The sequence below is a fragment of the Zingiber officinale genome, chromosome 7B, assembly GCF_018446385.1.
Source record: "Zingiber officinale cultivar Zhangliang chromosome 7B, Zo_v1.1, whole genome shotgun sequence".
In the NCBI taxonomy this organism is placed as follows: domain Eukaryota; kingdom Viridiplantae; phylum Streptophyta; class Magnoliopsida; order Zingiberales; family Zingiberaceae; genus Zingiber; species Zingiber officinale.
In genome coordinates this window covers 96,125,853-96,131,842 of record NC_055999.1, presented here as the reverse complement: position 1 = coordinate 96,131,842, position 5,990 = coordinate 96,125,853, and positions in this window count along the sequence as shown.

Below are 5,990 nucleotides of genomic sequence, written 5' to 3'. Positions count from 1 at the left end.
GTGGGGAAGCTTCCTCCCGCTCCGCCACTTCCGCCCTACAAGCCCCCGCCCGCATCGGTTCTCGTCTATCATCCGAGTGGGGTGAGACATCGACGCTCGCTCTTCTTGAGTAGGGAGCTGCAGCGCTCCATACTTCACTATCCTGGGATCGGACACCTTCGATATCTGGGATGCTGTCAGGGACCATCTATGTGCTGCCGATCGCATTCATGCCACCACAATCCTCATCGGCCACACAAGTATCCATCATCCGATCATCCTGGACGTCCAAATCCATGGGCAAGATGACTTTTGAGCCTTTCGGTCCGAACGGCCAGCGACAAATAATGGCTATCATCCACTTGCCCACTGATGAATGGCGCTGTCTAGACAATGTCGCGTCTCGCACCTCTAAGCACCAAATTCAGATTTAGGGGCCGCTAGCATAAGTATGGGTCGATGCTAGGGCCTGTGCGATGATCATCTCACCGGGGGAGCTTGTGAACATCCATACCCAGATGACCACTGGGGTATGTATATTGCCTTTACATTTACTTGCTTTAATTCGTTCGGCACTTACAATCTTATTGTTGCTGTAGTATTGGGTCGAGAGTTTGGTCATGTGCCAAAAGCTAGCATTTTTAGAGCACGAAGTCCAGCAGCTTCGCGCTCCTAGCGACGTCTCCGAAGCCTCCCATGCTCAACTTGAACAGTTGACTGCCGAGGCCAATCAGCTAAGGGCCAATCTGCAGAAGAGCTCCGAGCTACTACAGGAGGAAAGGAGCAAGAATGTCGAACAGGCTACCCAACTGGCGAGGCTCAACAAATAGGCAAAGTCCTTTGAGTCGAAGATTGATTCGGCCAATGCCAGGAAGCTCTGAGCAATTGAGGACCTGGATATTAAAAATAAAGAGGCTCGGGTCCTGCCTCAGAATTTGAAGGAGGCTAAGGCCGTGCTGAATACCGAGAGGGAGAGTCGATCGGCAGAGCTGTTGGTGCAATTTGCACTAACAATGTAACTCATGTTTTGATGAATGACAAGTAAGTTAAGTTAGGTATTTTATGATCTAATTGTGTTACCAAGTGTATAGGAATTGACAAATCCAAAGGACCGGGCACCAAGCTAAAATCCAGCTAGGTTCGTGGGACCAGATAGCTGGTGCGAAATCCATATAGGTTAACAGGCCGACCGGATATCTGGCAGAAAATCCAATTGGGTCCGAGGGACCGGACAACCTGTAAAAGTCCAGTTAAGTCTACGGACCGGACAACTGGCATGAAATCATGGTGGGTCAGAAGACTAGTCAATCGACTGCAAGATGGTAAGTAAAGGTAACTCACTGGAGGAGAGTGACTTTGTGAGGATGTGTCCCGGTTGAGGGACATTAGGCGTCGGTTCAGGTTAGGTCAATTTTGAATCCCTAAGACCTTGACTAGTTCTTGGTCTTAAGAGGACATGAGCTAATTACTACTTCTTATTATCACTATGCTAATCTTGTTTTCCAGGTTAGATGTTTTAGTTTTGAACTAACACAACTTGCAAGGCAAAAGAAGTAAAAAGCCTTCGGATGAACAATACCCGAAGATGCCTTCAAGCATTGGAAGGCGCCTTTGCATTGTTTGTTGAAGGTGTCTTCAATGGCTTGAAGGCATCTTCCAAAGGATAAAAGTTGATAGATTCAGTGATAAAGCTTTAGCAGAATTCGGGATAAGATTTGACCCATTAGAGATACCTTCAATGCCTATGGAAGGCGTCCTCCATGGCCTTTATAAGTCAGTCTCGACTAAGCTTCTCACAACAACTCATATACGAGCTACTACACGCCAATTAGAGGTTCCGACCGCTTCGACTTCTTACTATGACTTTGCTGTCAAGCTGCTACGCTCGACGACTGCTTCGAAGACTTTTGATCGTGATTGGCAGACCGACACCGACATACGAGTGCTTTCACTTCGATCCCTACGTGTTGATAACGAAGTTAAATTTTTGTATTTAATTACTGAAAAAGGGTAGTGTAGTCTGTTACACTTGTCTTACATTCTTTGTACTTGATTCCCTCTTTCGGAGGTACCGGAAGAGGTATTTTAGTGGATTACCCATTGATAAGTCCATAGGATCTGGGTCTTGGAGTAGGAGTCGCCGAAGGCTCTGAACCAAGTAAAATTGACCGTGTTTTCTAGTATTCTTTTTCCTTACTTAATTTTCACTGCGTACCTTAATTTCAAAAATGAAAAGAACAAGATTTTTTAAAACCACGTGATTCACCCCCCTCCCCCCTCCTCTCTCACGTGCAACTCGATCCAACAAGGTACGCAATATTTTCAAAGAAGGAAGAACGCCGAACAAGCTACCCAATTGGTGAGGCTCAACAAACAAGTCAGCCTTTTCAAGTTGAAGATCAATTCGACCAACTCTAGGAAGCTCCGAGCAATTGAGGACTTGGATATTAAAAATAAAGAGGCTCGGACTCTGGCTCAGAATCTGAATGAGGCTGAGGTCGCATTGACTATCGAGCGAGAGAGTCGATCGGCAGAGCAAGCTGCGGTGAAGGTTCAGTTTACCGCCAAGGATGTTGACTTGGAGTCGTTAAAGGTCGAGTTGGAGGCATCCCGACCGACCATCCAAATTTATCAAGATGCAGAGCTTGGTCGATTTGAAGTCCTCAAGCGAGATTATTGTTGCTTAGACGCTTTCAATGATCGGTTCATGAACTGAGTGCTTCGCCTTTTCAATTACAGAATTGATGAGACTTTTGACCAGTTGAAGGACGATGGCTATCTCCCTTCCTCGCTGACCAACAAGGTTATCAACCGACAGATGCTGATCGAGTTACTCCCCGACTACATGCTTGACTATCTTGAGTAATCTTCATTTTTGCCTTCTGGGGTCGCCTTGTGTATTTTTTTTAGATGTAGATAAATTTTCTAAGTGTAAATGAATGTATCGTCGTTCGACATTTCATCTTTTTGTCAAACTGTGCAAGTGCTCATTGATAACTTATTGTTTGGCGTTTTGTCACTTTATTAAGTTTTGCAAGTGCTTAAAGAATGTGTCGTTGTTCGGCTCAAGCGGGGGTGTGCACCACTTAGCATTTTATAAAGTTTTTCGAAGTATAATTCTCCACTTTCCCGATCGTCAGTGTAGCTATTCTAAGAGACTTCCGCATGCTCATTCTAGCATAAGCTGAATGGTTGTATCATAGCGATGTGTCCCTGCTTCGGTCACTAGTCGACTTGTTAACTTTACTTTATGGCTTTAGAAAGTCACTCGGCCTTGTTCATCAACGACTCGATTTTAGAGTTGTCGCTCGACTGTTATTCATCTTAAACTTGAGTTTATAGCCGTCGCTCGTCTGTTGATGCATAGACTTGGGTTTATAACCGTCACTCGGCTGTTGAAGGCGTAAACGAGGGTTTATAGTCGTTGCTCGACTGTTGACGAAGACAAGGATTTATAGTTACCGCTCGACTGTTGACGTAGATTAGGGTTATAGTCACCACTTGACTGTTGACGAAGACAAGGGTTTATAGTCGTCGCTCTATTATTGATGAAGACAAGAGTTTATAGTCACCGCTTGACTGTTGGCCAAGATAAGGATTTATAGTCGCCACTCGATTGTTGATGTAGACTAGGGTTTATAGTCGCCGCTCGACTATTTGCGAAGACAAGGGTTTATAGTCACCGCTCGACTGTTAACGTAGACTAGGATTTATAATCACTGCTCAACTGTTGACGAAGACAAGGGTTTGTAGTTGTCGCTCGACTATTAGTGAAGACAAGGTTTTATAGTTGTCACTCGACTATTGACGTAGACTAGGATTTATAGTCACCGCTTGACTTTTAACTTGGTCGAACGACATAAGAGTCTGGAACACTTTGGATTTTTATTCATTGTCTTCCTACATTCACAAGACACACACTTATATAAGTACATCTTGATTTAACCATGCACCTCTCACCCCAACCCTATAGGGCTGGAAATGGTTCATGCTCCAGTGTCGTTCGAGCTTTCTCCCGTTTTCATCCTGTAGGTAGTGGGCTCCTGAGCGGAGCTTCTGAACAACTTTGAAAGGTCCTCTCTAGTTTGGTGACGTCGTCGACCAACTTTATTCGTTTCCACACCAAGTCGTTGACCTAGAATGACCTTGGGATCACTCTTTGGATGTAGTTTTGCCTCATTCACTGCCTATACGCCATCAGCTGAACGACTGCCTTTTCCCGCGCTTTTTCCACCAAGTTGAGCTCCATGAGTCTCCGCTCGATGTTCTCTTCGTCATAAAGCTGCACTCGATCGACTCTACTCCGACCTCCATTGGAACTACCGCTTCTCCTCCTTACACCAGATGAAACAGTGTGACGTCGGTCACCTCTCTTGGTGTGGTGTGATTGGCCCATAAGACGCTGGGGAGTTCATCAACCCAGCTGCCTCCATCGTGGTCGAGACAAGCTCGTAACCCTCTAAGGATCTCCCAGTTGATGACTTCTGCTAGACCATTGCTCTAAGGGTAGGCCACTGAGATGAAAGCATATACAATGTCGTAACCCTCTCACCACTCCTTGAGTCTCTGTCCGGTGAACTGCCTCTCATTATCCGAGACGAGCCGACGAGGGATGCCAAACCGACATAGGATATTCTACCATATGAATTTGATGACCATATGCTCAGTTATCTTAGCTAGCAGCTCGGCCTCCACCCACTTTGAAAAGTAGTCTACTGTGATGAGCAGAAATCTTTGCCGGCTAGTCACCATTAGAAATGGTTCAACGGTATCCATGCCCCATTGGTCAAATGGACAAGATACCGTGGATGCCTTCATCCCCTTGGTTGGTCGGTGTTGGATGTTGCGATATTTCTAACGCAAGAAGCAGGTGACCATTGTCTAAGCGGCATCTTCTTGTAGCGCGGGCCAAAAATATCCCGCCAACAGAATCTTTTGGGCCAGCGATATGTCGTTAGGATGACTTTCGCAGGAGCCCTGATGTACTTCTTGAAGGATGTACTTGACATCCTTCAGTCTGACACACTTGAGCAACAATCTTGAGAAAGCTCTTTTATATAGTTGGTCTCCAATTAGCGTGAATTGTCCGACCCTCTTTTTCAACAGGTGAGCTTCATCCTGATCGCCCGGAGTGCTACCCGATCGGAGGAACTCTATCAATGAGGTTCTCCTGTCGCTCGGAAAGGTTATTCCGTCCATCCTATCGATGTGTACCATCAGTGAGACATGCTCGATCGGCTGGCTTATCATGACCGACAATAATGAATTGGCTGACTTAGCCAGCTCGCCGCGGCCTAGTTGTCTGATCGGAGGATCTTCTGTATAATAACTTCTTGGAAGCTTGGCATCAACTTATCTAATGCTTATGCGTATAACCTGAGTCGGGAGCTGCTTATTTCGAACGTCCCCAATAGCTGCTGAACGACCAGCTGAGAATCTGAGTAGATGAGGACTTTTGTAGCTTCGATATGCTGAGCCGCCTGTAAGCCGACTATTAGGGCCTAGTACTCAGCTTCATTATTTGTAGCCCGATAGTTTAGCCGCATGGACAATTGCATCTTGTTCTCTCATGGCGAAATCAAGACAATGCTGATCCTCTTACCTTATCGAGTGGATGATCCGTCTACATATATTTTCCAAGTCGCATCCGGCTCAGCTTTCTGGACCTCAGTGACAAAATCAGCTAAGGCCTGGGCCTTGATCGTCATCCTGGGCTGATATTATATGTCAAACTCATTCAGCTCGGTTGTCCATTTGATCAGCGGACTCTTCCCAAGGCGATGTTGGTTATCACGACGATCGGATGTGATAGGAAATACGAACGGAGTCTCCAAGTGACAAGTATTAGCATGAAAGTTAATTTTTTGAGACTGGTGTAGCAGAATTCTGTATCTTTTAATATATGACTTAGGAAATATACAGGTTGTTGCTCATGACTATTTTACCTTAGCAATACCGAGCCAACAACATACTCGGTGGATGACAAGTAAATCCATAGCGGCTCGTCAGCG